The sequence below is a fragment of the Mustela putorius genome, unplaced genomic scaffold (assembly GCF_011764305.1).
Source record: "Mustela putorius furo isolate JIRA1106 unplaced genomic scaffold, ASM1176430v1.1 tig00000589_pilon_pilon_pilon, whole genome shotgun sequence".
NCBI lineage: Eukaryota > Metazoa > Chordata > Mammalia > Carnivora > Mustelidae > Mustela > Mustela putorius.
In genome coordinates, this window is record NW_025421425.1 from 1903765 (window position 1) to 1927027 (window position 23263).

Consider the following 23263-nt stretch of genomic DNA (forward strand, 5'->3'; position numbering starts at 1 on the left):
ATCATGAAATAAGCAATTTTGTCTACAAAAACAAGACGAGATTAAATATATTCCAAAAGTAGTAGTTATCAGACATATTCACAGTGCATTGTGCTTTGATCTAAAACAGAGAAAGTCAATATTTCCGTGGAAACATGGGGGTGTGAAGTGGAGGAAGGAGAGGGAAGCCACCGACCAACCGGTGGAGAAAAACATGATCTTAATTGTATGGACTGATAATTAGTACAACTCAAGTTTCTCCTGTTGACCCCGATGGCTGGGTCCAGACATTTAGGCCTCATTTTGGCTTCTAATCTCCTTAAAAATTGGTCTATGAAAACAATGTTCATGCCTTTTTTCTCCCCAATAGTCTGTTGGATCAACAACACGGTGGATCTGCATTGTCCTTGTATGATTTGGGTTGGACGGAAGTTGATCAGGAAAGGGCCAGAACATGCCCTCTGGAAGGTGAGATGAAGAGCCCAGTGCACTGGGCCTTGTGGGGTCCAAAAGGGCTACTTCGAGCTGAAGCACTTACCTCAGCCCAGTTTCCATTGGCCCCATACTCACTCTACTGGGGGGCAGGGTTCAGCAGGGAGAAATGACCCATTGTTGGCAAGACAGGGTACTGCCAAAATTGAGTGCTCAATTTCTTAGAGCACTCCTGCACCATTTAGGAAGAATCTAGACTCACAGTCTATGCCCCAGGACATCTGGCCCACATTTGGATCTCAAGCCAAATTCAGCCCCAGCACGGCCCACGTGCTCATGCAGAGCAAGCGATGAGAACCCGAACCTAGGCATCCCTGAAGGATCTCTCCAGCTTTTCTCCTCCCAAAAGCCCCCTTCGGGCCAGCTCACTCCTGAGTGATTTAAAACTCCTCCGCCTTGCATTCCTGGTAGTGTCGGGGGTGAGGTGAGGTTCAACTCTAGCTGATGCGAGAGAGCTAGGACCACTCCCTTCGTCCTGAGTCTCATCATCACCAGTGCACCTGCCCGGGGCAGCCGTGCAGGAGCATTTTTTACAATGCAAAGCAGTCTTTGAGTTCTACTGCTTCATTTTGCAGATGTATTGAGTATGTTGGCAGCCCCGGATCTTTGGCATTGCCCTTGTTTATTTGTCCGCTGAATAAACACCAAGCAGGCACATGCCATGCCCCGTGCTTACTCCTACGTGTCGTTAGCAAAGTTCGGAAGCAGCCAGGTGTTAAGCAAGTTCATCTGTCTACTCAAGGAGCCATTCACAAATCCACCTGAAACCAGTTATCTTCCACCGTTTTGTGTGTGTGTGTGTGTGTGTGTGTGTGTGGTTTTTTTTTTTTTTCCCATTATATGGCAAATATTATATGGAGAATATAATAGCAGGAATCGGAAGTATTTGCAAAGAACTTGGACAGAAATTTGCTGACTCTTAATTTTATGACCTCAATCTCAGACTCTAGCTCCGTCTTATCTTTCCAAAATACTCCAAGGTAATGGCTTCTCTGTCACCTCTCCGGAATGTAACTTTATCAGTTTCTATTTTCTCCATTTCCTATAATTCAATCAGAAGTCAGCAGTAACATGTCCTAGGGCGAGCTCTATCTCCAATATGAGTTTTAATGAAACGTGGATATGCACACCCATGTTCCCACGAGTCCTTCTGCCTGATGCAAAAGGGTATTAAAAGTGGAGCCACATTTACATTTGTTTTGCATTTGTTATTTAAGAGGTCAAAATATGCAAACTGCATCCACTTTTGTCAATACCTTCGAGCAAAAGAAAATTTTATTAAAGTTAGATTCATGACCAGTAGAGCTAATATCCCTCGTTGGGGGAGGGAGGGGAGGACAGGAAGGCTGCATTTTTAAAGTAGTAGCATTTATTTCTTATCTAAAATGGAGAATACTTACCAAATGTGCATTTTGGACCAGGTATAATGGCCTCCACATAAATATGCAATTAAAAAGCAAACTTAATTATAAGCAGTTTACAGCCTAAATGGAAGTAGTTATACAGTCTGCAATTGGTCCTGGAAATTTTTATATGAAAAATAAAATTAGTAATAGAGGAATAATAAAAGACATTTAGTGATTTTCAAGAATGAGTTTTAGAGACAGCCAATTCTTACCCAAGATACACAAATAAAGCATACAGCTATAGGAAAATTTGCATTTTCTAAGTTAGATAATAGGAAGAAAATCTGTTCAACATAGTTTAAGAATTAAAATCTTATTATATACATACTAAACAAATTTGTGGCTGCCTTCACCGAAAAAAACTTTTTTCCCAAGTTAAAGAAGTTTGGGTTTTTGCTAATTCAGACTTTATGTTCACCCTGGAAAACACTGAGCAAAAAATGGTATGAAAGAAAGCAAAATAAAAATTGCACATGTGCAATGTCTTTTCTTTGCACTTTTGGCCATGTAGGGTGATTGAATCCACACTGGCATTTCTATTTCTTTTTTTATTTTAAAAATTTTATTTATTTATTTGTCAGAGAGAGAGAGAGAGCACAAGCAGGGGAAGCAGCAGGCAGAGGGAGAAGGAGACTCCTCACTGAGCAAGGAGCCCAATGCCGGGCTCGATCCTAGGACCCTGGGATCATGACCTGATCTGAAGGCAGGCACTTAACCCACTGAGCCACCCAGATGCCCCACACATTGGCATTTCTAGCATTTCTACTGCATTGTCTAGATCCTCTGTGGAACTCCCAATCTGTTACACTGGTGAGTATGTGACTTCATGCCCCTGGTTTCACATCAGGTTTCGCTGGGACCAGTGCAAACACCAGAATGCACCTTGTGATGTGCACAGGTTACCCTCTGTGGAGCCTAAGGTCTTGCCTGCTTGGAGCACTCTCCTATGGCCCCAAGATCCATGCCCTGTCCTAATTCAGATCAAGTATGACTGTAATTTAGTCTTTCACCCATGCCAGCATCACTCACCACCTCCTTCCCCTGCATCATCTCTCTCTCTCTCTCTCCTTTTTTCTTTTCACTAACACCTCATCACTACTGGACATATTAATTTTATTACCTGTTCCTCTTCCTGACATCTGCAATTCCATTAGAACAGAGACAATTTTTGTCCATCCATGTAGCCCCAGGATCTAGATGGTGCTTGGTACGTGTAGGGGCTCGATAATCTTTGTTGAGTGACTGCATAATTAAGTGACTAAAATAAAAATTCATCTGTTCATCAGTGACATTGTGGAAAGGTCCAGTAGGGAGTACAGCTTGCAGATTGGCTTGGAAACAATTCCTATAATGGCCGTTGTTTGGAAGACTTGGGAAATATCAAGACTTCTATGTGCTTCTGACAGACTCACAGTATGAAACGCGTCAAAGTCTGTGTCCGGCTGTGGTGTGGAGAAATCCCAAACAAGAAGACTGAATATATTATGTCATCAGACCCCATCAGACTGATGTTCTCAGGAAGGTCAGCTGGGCAGCCTGAGGAGGGACAACGTTAGCAGTTTCCTAAATGCATCATTGAATTGATCCTCAATGTAGTGATTGAACTGCATTAAGATGAATCTGGGCAGAGACTTCTGTTGTGAACAGTGGAGCCAGTCACTATTCAGCTAGGTGCTGGTGTGGAAGGCTTGGGCTGGGGAAGGGTAGCCCAACCAGAAATTGGCAAGGAAAGGACTTCCAGCAGAAAAATGTGAAATAATTTAATAGCATGCATGTTACTTAAAAATCACCAAATATGCTACATTCTGATCTGGCAAACAAGATGAACTGGGAAGTGATTCACATATCATGAAGATTTTTCAAGTTAATGTAGGCACATTTAATAGAGAAATCTGTAACAAATTCTAAAGTCCTGTTTTATTTTTAAATTATTAGTATTTTTTTCAGTGGAGAGAGAAGGGGAAGGGGGAGGGGCAGAGGGAGAGGGGGAGAGACTCTTAAGCAGGCTCCACATCCAGCAAGGAGCCCAAAGCAGGGGTTGATCTCATAATCCTGGAGACCTTGATCTGAGCCAAAATCCAGAGTCCAATGCTTAATCGCCTGAGCTATGCAGATGCTTAAAGGCTTCATTTTAAAAAGATTATAACCAAACCCAAAGTTTTATGAACACACATACAATGTCAATATTTGTAGCTCACTCCGTTTCACTGAGTGCCGTCCCAGCTCCACGTGGACACAGTACTGTAGTCTGTCAGATTCACAAAGACATCGTATCTAGAAAAGACGATGTGCCTACCTTCATTTAAAAATACTTCATCGATAAAACACGCTAACAGTGAGTCCTCATCACTAACCAAAGATCATCTTAACAAATACAATAATGATGAAAACCTCAGAAATATTGTAAGAAATATCAAGATGTTACACGCAGACATGAAGTGAGCAAATGTTAGAAGATTGGCACGGGTAGACTTGCTGAATGCAGGGTACCACAAAACTTTGATTTGTACCAGAGTATCTGTGAAGTTCAATAAAGGGTAATAAAATGGGGTGTGCCTCTATAGGTCTTTCTGAAGGAGCCCAGGGGAAGGTTTGAGGATGGAGCACTCCAGAAGCCAGAAGGCAACTTATGACTCACTGAATTTGTGGCTGGGCTCTGTGGCCTGCCTGAGCCCCTCCATCCACTCCCACTCACTTCAGTAGTAGAGCATCTAGAAGAAAAGAGTCATCTAGAACCTTGCAATGAGCCCTTAGTGGCTGGGGGTTTCTATATTCCCATATGAGCTGTGGTGCCAATCAGCTTTCCCTACCGTCCGGTCTCTGAACTTGATCTTAGTAATGACTGTCTCCATGAGAGTCACTCTTCGCCTGAATTTCAGAAGAAATTTTGAAGGTCTGTTGTTGAAGCTGTAAATCTTCAGATAAAAATGTGGATAAATTGAAATAATTATATGTATATTCACATCACTATGTATAATCATAAGCACTTGGGACCAGTTGTGTAGACATAGTATCTCTTTGCTTCCTGTAAGAAATATCTTTCCTATTAGAGCCTAAGAATATTGCAGATCTTATTCTCACAACACTGTTATTAAATATGCCATTCCAGTGGGACTCACCTGGAACAGAGCCCCGCAGTTTTCAGAAATATCTAATACCCTTCTTCCTCATGGACTCACAGCTAAACTACATTTCCCAGTGTCCCTTGAACTATGGGTGTCACTGAGATAGAGTTCCCCCAGGGAGAATGTAACTGGGACTGATGTGTGCCACTCTGAGGCCTGACCCATAAAAACTACCCAAGCGCTTTCTTCATCCTCTTCCTCTTCTCTCCAATAAATGGGACTCCAAGGAACTAGAGGAGACTGCGGCCACAAGACTGCAGGGTGTGGTTCCTTGAATGAATTATGAGCCAAATACACCAACCCCCTGCCCTCACCAAACTCACAACGGACCGAAATATGAGTGATAAACTTGTATCTCACTAAGCCAGCCAAATTTGGGGACTGCTTGTTTCAGTTAATGTACCTTGATGAACATAATTACCCTTCATGTAGTTTTTCAGAACCTGAATCTCCTAGGATCTTTTTTGTTCCATTTACTTTTTAAGAATGAATTGTAATTGTACTAAAATATACATAACACAAAAGTTACCATTTTAGCCACTTTCAAGTGTACAGTTCAGTGGCAGTAAGTACATTAACCGTGTTGTGCATTCACCTCCAGAACTTTTTTCATCTTGCAAAACTGAAACTCTGCCCCCTTTAGACAATAGCTCCCCATCCCCACCACACCCTTGTCTCTGGCAACCATCAGTGTAGTTTCCATCTCTGTGGTTTTGCTCATTCTAAGTACCATGGATGAGTAGAATTACACAGTATTTAGTCTTTGTGACTGGTGTTCATGTAAAAGCAACAAAACTTTAAGAATCTCTAAAAATAGGAAAGAGAGTTATATTCCAGCCCAAGTTAGGACAGATGCCTGGGGAACACCCTCTTCCCGGGGAAGAAAGTACTCTGGAGAATGAATGGATTTTATAGGGTTATATACTTTTCACCTCTTGTAAAAGCTCAAAAGATTGTAGATTAGCTTATCGGCAGGAATCACAAGTTTTATCGTAAAGGAATGTGGGCAGTAGGAGCACTGATGGATATCTCAAGGACAAGATGGATTCCTTTAGGCTAGTCATTCACAAAGCAGATTGTTGGTGTACACAAAGTTTCTACACAGTCATGTTGACTTAGGAAGAGACCTAAGATGTCTTCCCTTGGGTGTCAGGCCTCTCGACATTTCACTTGGCCTGTCTTCCAGGTTCATCCATGCCATGGCATGTGTCAGAATTTTCCTCCTTTTTGAGTCTGAATGGCATTTAATCGTATGTGGAGAGCACATCTTGTTTATATGGTTATCTGTCCGTGGATACTTGGGTCGCTTCCACCTTTTGGCCATTGTGAATAATGCTGCTGTGCACATGGGTTTACAGACAACTCTTGGAGAGTCTAGTTTCAGTTCTTTTAGGTATATATCCAGAAGCAACTGCTGGATCATATGATCGTCCCATTTTTAATTGTTCCATTTTTAATCCTAAACAATAGGAATAGTCTTATTGCTTTTCATAACAGCTGCACCATTTTACATTCCTACCAACACAACATGAACGTTCCAATTTCTCTATACTCTCAGCTTCATTGTTTCCTCTTTGAACTTCCCAGGATCTTAACCCCTAGCACAAGTCAAGAAGAGAAACCAAATGGGATTGCATCAATTATGGCCTTAAATTTTAATCAATAGCTCTGAAAATTAGTCCCAAACTCAGAATAATTCCCAACTACTCAAAGTCCTTCCTTGATGGGAGCCATAATCTTTTTCTCTCCTAAAACCCAGCTTGTGGTTATATAGTGATTTCTGAGCATGAAGGTAAGGTTGCAGTTGGCTTTGTGGTTAGTAAATGATCTTCTGGTAACAAACTTGCTCCATTAGTGGGTAACTTTAGGACATCAGACTTTGGTCTGAGTCTGACAGCTCGGCTAGGTCACTTTAGTGGCAAGCCTTGGGAGCACAGTAACCATATCTGGAGCAGATTAACAAGAAATATAAATTCCCCTCCAAAAATAGATCGTAGGAAGTTGAGAACATTTAAAATTATTTCCCATAAGAATTTCCATGCCTGAAGCTGTAATTAAAAGGACTCTTGAACTTCAGCTAGGTATGGAATTAAAAAAAAAAAAAAAAAACCCCAAACCCTCTTGCATTTGTTGTGTAAGAATAATACCTAACACCTTTTTAAAAATAAGACTTTGGGTTGTTAATTTTCTTGGGCAAAAATCTATAGACGAATGGAACAATCGCAATTTTATTCTCTATCTCTCCATTATTTCTTGACTTATAAAAGTCACATTTTTAGGAAAACAATCCTGAATTTCAAGCACAAATTAAATGTGTAAGAATAGCTGGATAGGGCGCCTGGGTGGCTCAGTGGGTTAAAGTCTTTGCCTTCAGCTCAGGTCATGATCCCAGGGTCCTGGAATCACGCCCCGCTTCGGGCTCTCTGCTCAGTGGGGAGCCTGCTTCCTTCCCTCTCTCTGCCTGCCTCTCTGCCTACTTGTGATCTCTCTCTCTCTGTGTTAAAGAAATAAATAATATTTTTAAAAAAAGAATAGCCAGATATCTTTTGGAACAACAACAGCAACAAAAAAAGTAAAGAGGAATGACTTTCACTCTCAGATATTGAAACAGATTAGGAAACAATCATGACTAAAACCGAATGATGCTGGCTTCAGAAAAACCAGGGGAATAAAGGGATAGTCCATAAAAAGAAAAAAAAGTTTATAAAAATCATTCTGGTCTTTAAAGAAATGGAGAGATTATGGACAAGTTGATGAATAATGTTCAGTGCTAACCACCCTGGGAGAGATGAAGTTAGATTCCTCCTTGCTCAGAATTTACAGAGAATTAATTAAAGATGGAACAAGCGTTGGTCAAACGCAGAGAAACTAGAACCCTCATAGTTGGCTGGTGGGAATGAAAATGATATGGCTCTGATGACCTCGTTTGTCAGCTTATTGTAAAGTTAAACATAGACGTAGTCCATGATTCAACGATTTCATTCCTATCCAGTTACCCAAGAGAAATAAAGCATATGTCCACAAAAAGGCTTATACAAAGAATGTGCATAGCAGCTCTGTTCATAGTAGCCAAAAACATAAAAGAAACCAAATGTCCACCAAAAGACATTTGGATGAATGGATAACTACATGGAAATACGGTCATGCAATGAATTATTATTCAGAATTAAGAGGAACAAATACTGCTACATGCACCAACATGAATAAATATCAAAAACATTGCATTGAGTGGAAAGAGCTAGACACAGAGTGCCTAATGCATGATTGCATTTTTAAGAAGCTCCAGAGTAAGCAAAATGAGTCTGTGGTGATAGAAATCAGAACAGCAGTGGTCTGTGGTTAGGGCCTGGGGTGCGGAGAGAATTGACTGGAACAGGACATGAGGCCATTTTCTGGGATGAGGGGAATATTTTATGTCTAGATTGTAGCGGTGGTTACATGGTGCATGGATTTGCCGAAGTTCATTCAACTACAAACCTTAAATGACAATTAAATCCTCATAAAATTATTAGGTAGAGAAGGATTTAATAGTTAAAGGAGAGGCTGACAAATATAACTACTTAATTTAAATTTCTGCAGAATCAAAAATCCCCCAACAATAATTAAAAGATGAGTGAAGACCAGAAAGAAATAACATGTAAGAGACTGAGTTACTGTCTTTATTTTAGAAATAAATCTCAAAACCGAAGACCAAAAAACAAAACAAAACAAACCCCACTTCACATCTCAAAAGGAAAATGAACAAAGATTATAAAATGGGCAATTTATTAAAGAAGTAGATATGCCCCAAATGCTATTTTAAATGTGTCTCACGATTGGCCACGGGTTACTATACCTCTGCCATAGAAGGATTCTTAGAACCAGAAAAGCAGAATCAATAGAATACTTGGACAGCCAAACAGAGAAAGGATGTCGAGAAGATCTTCAAAAAAAAAAAAAAAAAAAAAAAAAAAAGACCAATAAGCTCTCAAAATGTTCAACCTGTCTAGAAATCAAGGAAAAACTAATTACAACGGCTGCATGCCACGGCGCAGTCTCACCCTGCATTCTCCCAGCCCTGGTGTTTCCATTCTTTCTCCAGTTCCATTTCCCACCCTGATGTCTGGGGGAGTCCCACGATGCCCCCGCTTTGGGCATTAGTCCTGACTCGGGTTCTGATTAGGAAGCCCCGCCTCCGACATGCTGTGCCACCCATGATTCCTAGCGGGGCGCTTCCCTACTGTCAGGAGGAGGCGTTCTTCTTCCAATAGCTGCCATGTGAGTTCTGTAAGGACAAACCCCAGGGCCTTGTACGGTGCCTGGCACATGCAAGGGCTCAGTAAATATTTTATGAATATTTTAGATAGGGTGAGACAGCATTTTGAAATTGGGCAAGATTAAAATGAAGAAAAATACCCACCATGGGCAAAGTTTTAAATGGTGGCATTTTTATCTACTATTGGTGGAGGCAGAAACAGGTTTAAACTTTTTCGGAAGGTGACTGGCAACATTTAATAGAAGCCATTAACATGCCTTACCCTCCTGATCTAGTAATTCAGCCTTTGAGAATGTGCTCTATGGAAAGGAGCAGACAAGTATTGGATATTCATACATGAGCTCTCATTGCATATTGGGTATGAGATGGAAAGGTATTTTTTAAATACTTCAAAGAATTATTAAGTAAACCATAAGTCACAATGAAATATAATTCAATCATTAACAGTGATCTAGATAGCCTACAATTATTGATATTAAAAACTCATTCACAACATGTTAGGTTTTAAAAGCCAGTAAAGGAGAGAATTATAGTACAGTCCAATTTTAATTTAAAATATATACATAGAAAAAGCCGGAGGAACATGCATTTAAAAAATTAATTGCTATTTTCTCAGGGCAATAGAATTATGGGTGTTTTTTTTTTTTTTTTCCCTTTTGCTAATCTGGTGTTTCCTAGTTTTTATGTCAGTTGACATGACTCATTTGTGTAATTTAAAGTCAGAAAACATTCACTATGTGCTTTGGAAGCCCTGGCTGGGCCTCACCTTCCCGTTCCAGCAGACCCTGGATCGCAATCAAAGGCGGTTTGCTGAAACCCACTCTTTTCTTAAAAGGGTCCATTGGCTTCTACTACAAATATTCCTGCGCTGATGCGGCTCAGCCCTGACTGACTTACACCTCTCCTCCTGATGGGGCCCTAGCAGGAAAAGAGACTGGGCTAATGTGTAGGCACAGAATTTCAAAGGCAAGAGTGATCTTAAAAACCGACAGGCCTGTGGTAGCGAAGAAGCCAGAGTCAGATGAATTCACTCATCTTGGAACAGATAAGAGGACCCTCTTCCCCGGGGCTGTCATCCCACCACCATTCAGATGCTGAACACTCCGGAAATTAGAGCCCCGAGAGCAGACCCTTCCTCACTCTCTACCACCCCGCGAATGATGGCCAAAGTAACAGCGACCACTTAGAATGTGCCCCCTAAGGCCAGGGGCCGCTCAGAACGCACTGTACACGTGTTGAGTCAGCTAACCCTCACAATAGCCCTGAGAAGCAAGCATCATAATTAGGTCCATTTTGCAGATGGGAAGCCTGAGTTTCAGAGAGGTGAAGAGATTTTCCTGAGGGTATCCAGCCTGCAGTGGACTAGTCAAACTACAAATCCAGGCCATCTGGCCTGAGAATCTATGTTCTTAACCATGACAGCCACGGCTCTCATACTGCTACGGACCGGAAAATCACCTGAAACCTTTCTCAAAACCATGTCCTCGCGGAGTCTAATTCAGTAATCTTTACTGCGCATGTCTGCCAAGCTCTCCCGCGGCGCCGAGAGCTCTTTGCTGGGGCCCCCACGGTGAGTTGCGCGGCAGACGCTCTCCAAGTGTTGCAATAAAATGCACCAGTTCCTGGAATTAAATCTAGTAAACAATCAATAATGCATGAGTTACTCGCGGATCAAATTAATTTACCCCAAATGACTTGCTATTGATATAGAAGTAATTGGTAGCAAAGTTGGCTGATAATCCAATTTAAAAACGGTTACTTATTCAACTATATTGCAGCAAGGATGAGGCAACATGTTCCCGTGACAAGCCTGCTGGGAGTCCAGGGCAATGGAAAACCGAGGAGTATCATTTACTCTAAAACCACCATAACAACACAACATGGGTTTCTAATCATTAAAACTCGTTTTCAGAAGTCACAAAAGACACGATATGAATACAGCACCCCACAAAACCTCGCCCTCCCCTTGCTCTCACTCTACATCTGCTTTTCCAGGAGAGGTTGCCTTGGATACAAGTATCCTTATGCCTGCAAAGACTATCCCCTGTGGCAAATTAGCAAATCGGCATTCAGATTTAATAAATCTGTCTGTTATTAATTTTCCTGCATGGATCAGACCCCCAAGGCTTGATAACCTCTGTGAAAACTGATCAAACCAGTTCTTGGACTCTCAAAGGGGACAGCTGAGACCAGACTTGAGAGCAACCACTGGGAGCACGGGAACCCCAGAACTCCTGCCCCCCAAAATGGAGAGTATCCCTCCCCGAAGACATGGGGATGGCAGCAACAGAGGTTGGTTTCCAAAAGGCCACTTTGACATCCCTAATTGTGACTCCCTTCCAGACCAAGACTGGCTGCCCTCTGGGAAGGGTGACAATACCACATTTAATACCAAATCTTGGGCTGAACCTTCCTCTACTTGGAACACCCAGCTCAGAGCTGTAGCTTAGGAGTTGTTTCCTTCCATCTGTATGAACGCCTCACAGGACATGACCTGATTCCCCACCAGGTCTATCCGATGCATGAGAAACCGAGGCATGGGCACATTCCTAGCAAGGGCCCCATCCAAAGCCATTAGAGGGGAAAACACATGATGTGAATATTTTTGTTAGGTCATAATGGGTGGGGCCCAGTAGACCCAATAGAAGATCTTCATTTTATCACTGGGTTCCCATTGATATTACCTTGCTTCTGACTGAGATCCATATGACTGCCCAAAATGAGTTCCCGTCCTGTGAGCACCCTCTCATTCTCTACACTCCCCATGAAAGAAGACAATGTCTCCAGTTTGGGACCATTCCCCCACAGAGTCAGAAAAAGAGGTGGTGACATCCTTCGGGTTGTCCCACTCTGCAGGGGGACACCCAAACTGCACATATGTCCTGAGTCCCGGATTCGCCAGTGAGTGTCTCAAGACTGGGACATGAATAGTCAGTTTTCATCTATAAAGGAGTCCCTCCCTAAATAGTCAGAAGTAGTTAAAAATACTTTTTAAAAATAAATAAAAGGTATGATGGAAAAGTCTGAAGTGTTTCTAAATAAATGGACAAACTGTAAGGCCGGAACAGGAACCTCATTTGTCCTCGCACAGAGCATACCCCACTGGTCACCAAGGTACACAGAATCTCTAACGTGCTCCTTCCCTGAGCTCATGCCCCAAACCGCCCAGCCTGGAGAGTGAGACCCGGTGTTCTCGAGATACTCAAAACATGTACCTCTAATGACCCTTTGCCTCTCTGTGGGTTTGTGTGTGGCAGGGGGGTGGGGGGCACAGAATGACGGCTCTTTGAGATGTCCACATTCCAATCCCTGGAACCTGTGAAGATGTCACTTTCCACGGCAAAAGGGCTTTTCAGCCGTGATTAAAGTAACACATCCGGGATGAGAAAATCATCTGGATTATCTGAATGGATCCAAACTAATTTCATGAGTTCGTGAAGTTGGAAGAAGACAATAGGGTGACGAATCAGATGGCAGGAAGAAAAGTGACAAGAGGTAAGGGCAAGGTCCGAGCATTGGAGAGAGGATTCTGGGAGAAAGAATGACTCCCAGGAGATGGCCAGCAAGGCAGTGCGGGTCCCAGTTCTACAACCACGATGACCTGAATTACCCCAGTGTCTGAATGAGGGGACAGGTTGTCCCTGGGCCTCCAGAGAAGAACTAATCCTTTGACATCTGTGTTGCAGTCCACTGAAACCCACACTGGACTGAGAGTGGGGAGAACTGGAAGGTAATGAATTTGTGTGGGTTTGTGTGGTTTTATTCACCTTAGCTAATGGTCATTGGTATGGCAGCATTAGAATACCTAGTTTTCAAGCAAATATTAAAAATTTTCCACTTCAGCCAAACCTATTCTTTCTAGCTGTAGGCTCTAATCGGCCTGAATTCTGGTCCCTTCTTGTAAAGCAACCCTCTTCCTCAGATGAAATAATTTAGAAAAGTCTTTATAACTTTTTATACAAGACTTTCTCTATTAAAACCATCAGTGGATTTCCATGCTCAATTTTAGCCCAAATGATTCCAGCTTGACTAATCACAACAGTGTCAGTTAGGAGTGATGTAATCCTAACCTCTAAAAGGCGCATGAATGCTATCTTTCCTGACCCCGAAGGTGGCCTCAATCAGGTCTGGCAATGGACCGCATAGAATATTCTGGAATGTATCAGAACAGAGAGGAAAAAACAGAGATACTGATCTTCTAACCCCACAATCTGGTTTTAATACCATTTGTCTCCAGAAGAATCAGCTATTAGAGAATGACTTCCTCAAGTCCATTTTGTAAGATCACTTTAATCCAGCCATCTGCTGAAATCAGGTTGACAGAAATAAGGAAAATTCGAGGGAACATCTGAATTTCTCTGTTTATAAAAGAAAAATGGGGTCACATTCTTGCCCCCGCCCGCTGATCAAAATCAGTCTGACATATCCGTGTGTGTAGATGTGTGTAATATATACACAGATCTCTATCACCCGCATACACACAACTGTGCACACCCATGAGTGCACACACAGATACGCATTAATCAGGATAAACACAGTTCACGCTCATCTGTTATCCATTGCCACGTACAAACCACACAAACCGCGTGACCCCAAACAGCAAATTTCTTCACTTAAGAGTCCAACAGTTTTTGGACAGGACTGAGTTAGCATTTCTTCCTTGGGTTTCGCCTGGGGTCACTCGTGGGGTGCTGTCATCTGGGGCCGAGGGGTCCAAGGCGGGCCCGTGGGTCATGCCTGGAGGTGGACACTGGCCCTCAGCCAGTCTTTGCACATGTGGTCCCTCCCCATGGACGCTGGCTTCCAAGGCAGGCTGAGGGTGGTGGAGGGGAGAGTGGGAGGCCTTCCTCACTCTCAGTTTGCCCCCCTCAGGGGACTGGTCAAAGCAAGCCACCCATTCAGCCCATTTCAGGGGGGCAGAAGAGGAAAGTGGTCCCCATGCTGGGGGAGAGCCACACACACTGCGAAGGTGATGGAGAGATGGATGGCTATGTTCATAATGTAGCAAAACCCCAAATCTCAAAGGTTTATTTTGACCCAGGCTGCATGTCCATCCTGGTCTGCGAAGTCTCAGCTGCATGTCATTCCTCATTCGGAAAGGCAAGATGGCCTTTGATGGATTTATTCTCCCTGTAGAGCATGCTGTGTTGGCTACCATAACTGAGTGAAAGGTATCACTGCAGTGTCTTCTAGATGATTAAAGGCTTCTGTCCAGAGTGACATACGCTACTTCCAATGAGCTCACTGTCCGAAGTAAGCTAGACGACCACACGAGACTTTGGAGCGTTGGGAGGCGAAGTCTTATTATTTGCCCAGAGAGACGGGATCTCAAATATGAGCAAATATATTCGATAACAAATAGCACAACATATATGTATCCCCCCACACATGTACACACACACACACACACACACATACACACACCCCATTGGACAGTAGAGAGACCCTGACACCTCAAATATTTGCCACTACTTCTGAAAATTATATTCTCTAAATATACATCAGTAGAGAAAGAACAATGTAGGCTGTACTTTGGTCACTTCCATAAGAAATTTTAAGAGGAGGGCTAACTCTCTCTTGTTTGTTACAGAGATAATAATTTAAATTGAATTTCCTTGTCAAGACCACATGAGCTTTGATTAGACGTGGAAGAAAGTGGACCGGATCCACAGCCTGAATCAAAAAAATCTATTGCCATTTCTTTGGATGCCAATGTGTGGTAGTTTGGGCTGTTTCTCAGATAATCTGGCCCTTTCTCCTTGGGAGCCCTGGCTACTCCCCACCTGCTTAAAATGAAATGTTGTCTGGTGACTTGCTTCAGCCAATGAAATTCCACTTTGCAGCTGCATACTCTTACCTCTATTAATTCACAACAAACTTATAAAGACCTCAATTGGAAATGACCTTACTGTTGTGTAAACTTTGCTAAATAAAGGTGATTCTAAAAACATTTGTGCTTTAAAAAAAAAAAAAAAAAGTAGGGCAAGAAGGCTGAAAAGATATCAGTGAATCACCCCAACTGTCAGCTGGAATTTTTAGAACCAACCAATAGCAATACTTTTTTAAAAATTGGAAAAAAAGGTAGAAAATAGCTTATATTTTTAAATTGTGATGTTTTTCTAAAATTTTCTTAGTTTTCGTGGTGGAATCTTTTAAAGTTTGTAATGAAAAAGGAGGAGAGGTTGAGAAATTTCAGTTGCTTCTCATGGCTTAACTTCCTCCAGAGATTTAAACTTTTCTGTTTTTTCTTCTAAGAATAAGCTTTTCTGTTCATGTGGAAGATTATACTAATTGTTACCTGACATTCAAATTAGATAATTTGTTTTAACTTAAAATGCTACCTATAGAAGTGAGCCACACCGGGCTTGCTGTCTTATTTTCCCTTATAATTCCACATTTATAAAGGTATATGCTGTTTCTGCATAGGTTTTAGGTAATGGTCCCTGTGATAAGTTGAATGGTGACCTCCAGAAAAGATATTTCCAAGTCATTACTCCTCTTGCCCCATGAATGTGACCGTATTGGGGTAGAGTCTTTGGGTTCCTTGGCTTGTAGATACATCACTCCAGTCTCTGCCTCTGATTTCTCTGGGACTTGTCCTCTTCTCCCTCCTGTCAGGACACTGGCAGTTGGATTTTGTGATGAGATCATCCTAGGTTACCCAGCTGGGTGCGAAATCCAACTCCGAGAAGCAGGGAGAGTGGCGAGGTCAGGTTCTCCCGCAGAGCCTCTGGCACGAACCAGCTGGTGCCAACACCTTGATTTCAGACTTCACACTTCTGCAACCATGAAAGAAGAAATCTCTGTTGCCTCAAGCCCGCCAGTTTGGGAGATTATGTTGTGGCAACTCTAGGACACGAATCCACTCCCTCCCATGTTACCTGAGATCACCTCCCACCCTCCCTCTTTTCTTACTGGCATTTCCCAACAAGCCAACAGAACTGAATTAACTGAATTAACACTATTTAAAATCTCAGTGGTTTCACTTCAGCCTGGCTTCCTTCAAGTTCTGTAGAAACGTGGAGGTTATTCTATTCCGCGCATCGGATGTTAATCACGAGTGTGATGGTGTGGCCCCTGCAAGCTTTAGGGGCGCTGGTGTGCTTTTACATGGAAACATTCCAGCGCACACAGAGTGGATAGTAACAACACCGTTGAAGTCAAAACGAGCCCTGTGTTGGTGTTGGGCCTGTCAGTCAGTTTCCATGAACATATGGGCTATAAACAACTGTATATATTCTATACTGAGCTCCTTCCTTCCTTTTTTTTTTGGGGGGGGGGGGGTTGAACGTTGCCTCCAGAAGCTGCCACATCCTGAGATCAGTTAATTTTCTTCTGCCTATTAAAATGCAAATTCATATTTCAGTGCAATGTGATGGATTTGTGTAAACCGTGGGGTTTTCTCCACCTGATTCTTTACTGGCTTAATTTTAATTTGAGCTGTCTATCAAAACTCTGCTAGTTTCCTCAAAATTCAGTGAAAGGGCCACTTCTGCTAGTCAGAGTTTTTCTCTGTTTCACTCTTCACTCCCACAGTGAATGTTGTATATTCGTGAAGTGCGCCCGCATTTATGGAATTTCCACCAAGTTCCATGAATCACATGAGACTGTTATGTAATGACTTCATTTAATCTTCAGGGAACACATCTATCACTTCATTCTTTGTCCTGTAAAATTCTACAGGTTTTGGCAAATTCATAAAGTTATGTATTCACCACTACAGTATCATATAGAATAGTTTTGTTGCCTTAAATCCCCTATACTTCATCCATTCATTCTCCAGCCCCTCCCCCATCATGTTGATATTATGTACCTTTAATGTTATATGATGAAAAGTGGCACTTTCCCTCTGTGGTTTTTCTCTGGATAAGACATAATCCCAGGTTTATCGGTATAAAAATGTCAGAAAAACCCCAATAGAGGGTTTTTCTATTTCTATTTCTAAGCTCCTCTCTATGGATGAGGAGAGTGACTTAACAGGGTTCAGGAACTAGTCTCAGGTCCTTCTATTGGGATGCTGATGCCACGGAACCACATTTCACAAACCAGGCACCCTAAAATCCTCATTTGTGACCCCACAGTTCTTTGGTCGGAAGTCCCACACAGCATGACTGTCTACTCTGCTTAGGATCTCTCAAGGTACTGACTGGGCTGGGTTCCTTTCTGGAGGCTGCATGGAAGAAGCTGCCTCCAAACACATGTTTGTTGTTGGCCATTGTAGGACTGAGGTCCTTGCTTCCCTGACAAGAGCCGCCTCCATCTCCAAGCCAGCAACAGCACATTGAATACCCATTGAGCTTTCAATCTCTGTGACTTCCTCTCCTGCTTCTGCTTTTAATGGCTCCTGTGAGGACTTTGCTTCCTCCCAGATAATCCAGAATAATCTCCCTGTTTTAAGGTCAACTGATTAGTAATCCAAATGCACATCTCAAAGTCCCTTATCCAGGTGAGATAATGTATTTACAGGTTAAGCCACACCCATGGGAAACAACTTTATCAACTACAGTACAAGCTTGCTGTGCAGTTCCTTTTGCTTTTAGTCTCCGTCTCTGCTCATTTCCAGAGTGACTTAGGTCAGTACCTTGGCCTTCACCCCTTTTAATGTGATTATTTCATTCATTTGTAATATATTTAGATTCCTTGGTCTCATCTGCTTTTCTTATGGGGATTCCCTCAAACTTCCAAATAATGTTTTTTTAATTTGCATACACCAGACTTCATTCTTTGTCCTGTAAAATTCTACAGGTTTTGGCAAATTCATAAAGTTATGTATTCACCACTACAGTATCATATAGAATAGTTTTGTTGCCTTAAATCCCCTATACTTCATCCATTCATTCTCCAGCCCCTCCCCCATCATGTTGATATTATGTACCTTTAATGTTATATGATGAAAAGTGGCACTTTCCCTCTGTGGTTTTTCTCTGGATAAGACATAATCCCAGGTTTATCGGTATAAAAATGTCAGAAAAACCCCAATAGAGGACATTCTGCAAAATATCTGAGTAGTACTCAAAATTGTCAAAGTCATCAAGAAGAAGGCTAGTCTCAGAAACTGCCAGAGCTAGAAGAAACCAAAGAAAACATGACAACTAAATCTTGTGTATCCCCGAGCAGGAAAAAAAAAAAAAAAAAGTCTTTAGAAACAAATGAAGACAATATGAATAAGGTATGGATTTTAATTAATAATGATGAATCAATATTGGTTCATCAATAATAACAAATGTACTCTACTAAAAATGTTAGTAGTAGGGGAAAGTGGGTGTTGGATAAATGGGAATCCTCTGTAACAGCTTCTTAAATGTTCTGTGAATCTAAAACTGTTCTTCAAAAATGAAAGTCTATGAAAGATGAAAATTAGATGCTGAAAATTCCCTTTAAGTTCTTAAACAGTCCCAATTACTTGCAGGATAAAAGAAAAACTCCATCCTTAGCACTGAATACGAGCTCTAATTTTCTCCTCTTTCCAACTCACGTTCCACTTCATGCTTATTGGGGGGGCTTCTCATGGCTCCTCAGACAATTATAACCAACTACCATGTTCTTCCACAATTCCTCACCTTTGGACATTCCATTACTCCAGATATTTGTTGACAAATGGCTCATCTTTGAAGATTCACCTTAGTTGTCCTCTCCTCAGAGAAGTCTTCCTGGGCCTTTCCAAAATAAATTGACTTGGTGCCTCTCTTCCATGCAATACAGCAGTGAGTAAGTGTGGTTTAGCGTATTGCCTTGCTTATCGCTACTCAGTGTGGTCCATGAACTGACGGCATAGGCATCAGCTGGAGATACAAGAAATGCAGACCTTAGGGCGTCTGGGTGGCTAAGTGTCCAACTGTTCATTTCAGCTCAGGTCATGATCTCGGGTTCATGGGATGGAGCACCACATCAGGCTCCCTACTCAGCGTGGAGTGGAGTCTGCTTGAGCTTCTCTCTCCCCTCTACCCCTCTCCACCCATGCTCAAACACACACACTGTCTTTCTTTCAAATAAGTAAATCTTAAAAGAAAGAAAGAAGAAAGAAAGAAAGAAAGAAAGAGAAGAAGAGAGAGAAAGAAGGAAAGAAAGACCCTTAACTCACCCAAACCTACAGAATCAGAATCTGCTTTTTTACAGATTTCTGGTAGATTTGTAGCCATATTACATTTAGAAATGCTCAGGCACTAGGATTTACTTCTCCCCGAGCCCTTAGCCTGTAGTTCTCTGATATGTTTTAATTGTCTGTGTCCTCACCAATTATGAAGTCACTGAGGACAAGGGCCATGTTTCATTTGCATTTTTTCATGGTATCTGAGACATTCATGGAAATAGGATTGGGACTTATGAAATGAAAGGCTGTGAGGGAACGTTATATAAATTTTATAGGTTAATACCTAACCCTCCATTTTCCTGGCCAAAAATGTAGGAATAACTGGGGGGCAGGCAATGGTCAGGGAGATGACGCACAAAACATCCCATTTATTGCTGAAAAAAATGATTTGGGAGAGCATGGCTTTGCTGCACAGCTAAGCAACTTCTTTTTACCTTGCCTGGAATTAGGCAGACAAAAAGCTTATCCAGACTTCCCTTTGGGGAGTGGGAATCTGCTCTCGTAAGCCTTAAGTCATGGAGGATGAACAGACCTGTATCTCACTCTCTCCAGGCTGAGTCCAAAGAGAGTGGATACAGAGGTGCCCTGTCAGCTTGCTGGGGTCCTCTTCCAAATTCCCAGACAGCTCTGTTCCCTCTCTCCTGTGGTGCATGGGTAGTAGGGTACCCTAATGAAATGGCAGGTAGCCCCACCTACCACAGGAAACTCAGGGGAAAAACGAAACAATTAGGAGCTAAGGGAGAAAAGAGAAATATAATAGCTGAGCTACTATCTTGAGGAACTGAAATCTCAGGTGACGATCAGATGACTGAAATTGTGGTTGGATCCTGAAGAGGGCTGGATGGGGCTGAATGCTGTCTACTTTAGGATGACACCCACGCACCTGCTCCACTGAAGCTGATCTGAACTCACTCAGATCCCACTGATCTGCACTGCCTCCCATAGTTTCCAGGTGAATTAGGCATGGTGGAGAAATGCCCAACTCAGCCTACAGCCCCAGTTGGGACACACCAAGCTGCAGGGTGTAAGGACTGTCACTGCTTTATCCTTTCAGGCTTGCTCCCTTTCCAGTGCCTCTGCCTTTGTTGACTAGGAGATTACATAAAATGAAATATAATGGCATCTTTAATCCACTTAATAAGGGTGAACTCTAAGAAACCAGCACTCATAAGTGGCATTTTGAGGGGGCCAGGAATTTGAAAAGATCCATCCTTTAATGTAGAAGAACACAAAAGTAAAAGGGCTCAAATCCACATAATTTGAAGCGTTACTTCTTCTTTGCCTTTTCTGTAACACTGAATGCACAAAATTTGTTTTCCTCCAAAAATCCTTGGGCCATATGTGTTATAGTATAATATGTATTACTGAAATATACATTGTACAATATATATGACATAGTAACAACTCATAATAACTCATACAATAATTTCACACTGTTGGGGCACCTGGATGGCTCAGTTGTTAAGCGTCTGCCTTCAGCTCAGGTCATGACCCCAGGGTCCTGGGATAGAGCCTCACATTGGGCTCCCTGCTCAGCAGGAAACCTGCTTCTCCCTCTCCCACTCCCCTGCTTGTGTTCCCTCTCTCCCTGTGTCTCTCTATGTCAAATAAATAAAATATTTAAAAACAAAATCTCATACCGTTATAATCCTTCATTAGACAGAATACCAATCTCTTTAAGTCTCCAAGTCTCTTGGAAATCCATTTAACACATATGACTTAAGACCCATATGTATATCATCCTAAGAAATCAAGGTGATGATACTCACTGGTCACATGCATTAAAAACACACACAGAGTATAGTTTATGAACAGTCACAATTTTGGAAGTTTTGATGGTGGAGATAAGAACCCAGGGGGAGCAGAGCCCTCCTGAGTGAGGCACAGGTGGCTTTAAATACAAGACCAGCAAACTGTCGGATGCTCAGGCAAGCATCTAGGGATGGTTTCCCCGGCTCTTTAAGATAGAAACCCATGTTAGCAATATAGGATGTAAATGCTTAGCATTCATGACCATAAGCCTTTAGCTACTTCCCATGGCAGACATTACTAATCGATCACAGCAATCTTCTGCTTCCGCCTCCATGTAACCTCCTCAACCCAGACCTCAGGGCAGCCTCAGTTAATTGATAGGAGTCTGTGCTCCAAATGCAAACTGCCTGATATCCCAGGGCTGGGCTCTTCCTCTCTCAACCCTCCTGCCTGCAAACAGCAGACTGTTGTCACTGTCCTCTTTCCAGGTGTTGGCTCAAGCTCTGAGTTCTTTACCATCGTGTTGCCAACATGCACCCAAGGGGGTGCACATTTTTGTTATAAGAATGGTAGAAGAGGGGAAGGGAGGGGTGCTAAAAATGGAAATGGAGATTAGGGCAGAAGAGCAGGTCTGGGCACAGACCCAGAAGAAGTTCAAGTGTGGACTGAGTGAGTCCGAGGTATTGACACGTTATACCCCTTCCTTCCTCACCCACTGCCATCTGGACCCTGGAGGACAGAGGCTTTGTGTAGTTCACAACAGGCTCACCAGCTCAGTTCTTTACTGAACGGAGCCTGAATTCACAGGGGACACCCAAGAGGCCATGATGTGTAAGGGTTTGGAGAGCAGAGGGGGTCTGGGGCAGCACCAGGGATGTGAGAGGCATCGAGGTAAAGTTCGCAGATAAAACTACGGGTGAGGGAGGAAACAGCCCAGGAATGTTCATTCATCCTGGGGAAAGTGCTGTAGAGCAGTGTTACTACTCAAACAGCCAAAGGTGTGGGGCGCCTGGGGGGCTCAGTCATTGAGCGCCTGCCTTCAGCTCACATCATGATCCTAGGGTCCTGGAATTGAGCCCCACATGGGGCTCCCTGCTCAGCGGGAGGCCTACTTCTCCCTCTCCCACTCCCTCTGCTTGTGTTCTATCTCGCGCTGCTGTGTCTCTCTCTGTCAAAAATAAACAAAATCTTAAAAAAAAAGAAAAAAAAAGGAAAGGAAAAAAAATAAATAAACAGCCAAAGGTGAGACTTGAAGAAAAGTGGACTCTTGCTCTTTGAAATGGATTAATTGGTCAAATAATCCAACACTGCAGAAGCACAGAAAACATCCCACTTAGACTAAAATACATCCAGGGAAAACACTTCTGGAGAGCTTAGATAAAATGATTCATGTTTATATATACTATATTTATTATATAGTAATATATCTGTAATATTTATTATAATATCACATTTTATTATATTATAGTGTATCATAAATATATTTATAAAAATAAAATTGAACAAAACATCCTTTGGATATCAGATACCATGGAACCAGCCATGGTGATTATTTACATATTTGATAATTGTGTCAATGTCTACTCAAGTTAGTGATGTTGTTAACATATTAATGACAGATCTTGAGGACTTTGTGTAGTGCCTGTGGAAACCACCCAGCCAGGGCTGATGGCTGTTGATAAAATGACATAGTTCAGCATAATCCACAGTCCACAGGAAGAAACCTAGTTATTTCTAAAAATTATTTTTACAAAGAGCATAGTGTGTTGTTTTATATACACAATTAAATCTTGTTAAGTAATGTAAGCGAATTCTTTAGGCAGATAAAACCTTTTTTGAACTACAACTGAAGGACACCTGGGTGGCTTAGTTGGTTAAACATCTGCCTTCGGCTCAGGTCATGTTCCTGGGGTCCTGGGGTCAAGCGTTGCCTCGGGGTCCCTGCTTAGTGGGGAGTCTGCTGCTCTCTGTCCCTCTACCACACCCCCACTCTCTCTCTCAAATAAATAATTAAAATCTTACCAAAAAATGAAGAACTGAATAAATCTATTTTATAAGCTCTTCAATCCCTGGATTTATTTATCAGCCCCTCAAAAGCAGATGATGGTCCTGAATACCAGCATGTCATTAACATGACAAAGCTGTTGACCCTGGGAAAATCTCA